The sequence below is a fragment of the Lissotriton vulgaris genome, chromosome 7 (assembly GCF_964263255.1).
Source record: "Lissotriton vulgaris chromosome 7, aLisVul1.2, whole genome shotgun sequence".
Lineage (NCBI taxonomy): Eukaryota > Metazoa > Chordata > Amphibia > Caudata > Salamandridae > Lissotriton > Lissotriton vulgaris.
In genome coordinates this window covers 230,712,268-230,714,286 of record NC_141695.1, presented here as the reverse complement: position 1 = coordinate 230,714,286, position 2,019 = coordinate 230,712,268, and positions in this window count along the sequence as shown.

Here is a 2,019-nt window from a genome sequence, read left to right as displayed (position 1 = left end):
GCGCATGGAGCAGCGCACATCAGTTCTAAAGGGATTTGTAAGATGTTGGCTCCAGTCTGGAAGAATGATGGGATTAGTAAGTGTGCAGAAAGAGTGGTGAGAAATTGCATGATATGCCTGATGCATAATCCTGGCAAGGGAATCCCCACACCCGCTGGTCACTTCGCTCCTCCTTCTTGCCCCTTCGAAGTGATTCAGTTAGATTTCATTCACATGGATCGTTGCAATAATCTAAAGTACGTCCTAGTGGTAGTCTGTGCTTTTTCAAGGTGGATCAAAGCATATCCACTAAAGGACAACACTGCCTTGTCCACTGCCAAAATCCTTCTCAAGGAATACTTCCCCAGGTTTGGTATGCCACGGATTGTATGGTCAGATAACGGAAGTGAATTCGTAGGGAAAGTTATGCAGAGTGTGTGTGCCGGTTTAGGGATAAAACAAAAATTTCACAGTGCGAATCATCCCCAGTCTGCTGGTCTAGTTGAGGGCTACAATGGCACCCTCAAACTGAAACTTGCCAAGATACAGGCCCCCACGGGTTTGTCCTGGCCAGATGCACTACCTTTGGCTCTGTTATCCACAAGAGCGACTGTACATTCTCGAGTAGGGCTTAGCCCTTACGAGATTGTATTCGGTCGACCTGCGAATGTTTGGGGGGTACCTAGACCGAAGGAATTTAAGCAGCTGGAATATCCGATGCTAATTGATTACCTTTTTGACTTGACTGCTAAATTGAGTCTCATTCACCAACAGGTTTTCGATGCATTGCCAAAGCCACCGGAGAGTCCAGGTCATCAGCTGAAGCCCGGTGATCAAGTAGTCATCAGGAACTTTGGACGGACAAGAAATCTCCAACCCAAATTCGTCGGACCATTCCAGGTCTTGTTGGCGACGAGGACTGCTATACGTGTGGCTGGCAGAAAGAACTGGATCCATGCGACGCACGCTAAACGTGTACCCCTTCCGCTTCCTTATGACAACTGGGTGAAAAAAGGAATCGGTGCTTCTGAAACTGAACCAGTCCCCAAATACATTCCTTTCAGCGATGCAGAATTGATCACTGATTCACCGAACTCTGACTCCCCTTTCAAAACTGCACCTTTGAACACCAAACATTTATCCTCTGCATCAAAAGAACATTTGCCATCTGCGAACTTGAACATTGCAACCTCTGCTGAAAATAGACTGTTTCCGGATCAAACAGCTCCAGGAAAATTGAGATACAACTTACGGTCTCACACAAAGGACAAATAAAGCAGGAAACTGCCTATTTTACATATTTGAATTTTGATACATTGCCTCCAGCCAGGAAGTTTGCTAATATTCTGTATTTTTCCATGAATGTTATGTTGTTTTAATTGCCTTGCCGTCTGGGTAGCCGAAGGGTCGTGGCTGTGTGCCTAGTTGAATCTGCAGGGGTCAGACACAAGGTCGACCTTTCTGTTAGTTCTGGGAACTCCCAGGGCTGATAGAGGCATTTTCAACTACGTACACATCATCAGTGGTCGCGAGCTGTTGTAGAAGATGGAACTTCCTGAGCTGCACCGAGAGAATGTAATTTATGTCCGCAGAAATAGACTCTACAAGATTCTTCATAACAAATGTTTTTTGATACAATGTGCATTTACGTTTTTGATTGTTTTTATAATGTTGGTGGGTGGAATCGTCTTTGGAGTTCATCTAATTTTTGCACCGATAGCAAGTACCGTACCTCCCCTTGATCTTGTCTCTTCTACTGTTGCTTCTTACCATTCTTTTCATCCGTTCCCCGAACACGAACAAGCTCGATGCTCAGAGTTCATTAATAACACTTTTGTACAGCTCTTGCATCAACACCAACTGGTAGTTAACACAACAGACTGCTGGGTATGTGGTCTGATACCACACACTATGGATAAAGGCATTCCCTATCTAGTCTTGCCTTTTAGCTATAATGGATCATTTCAGGCCTTCCAGACTATATTTGTCTATGCCCTTGAGACCTATCCGCCGCGTCCACCACGTTCCACTAAATATAAC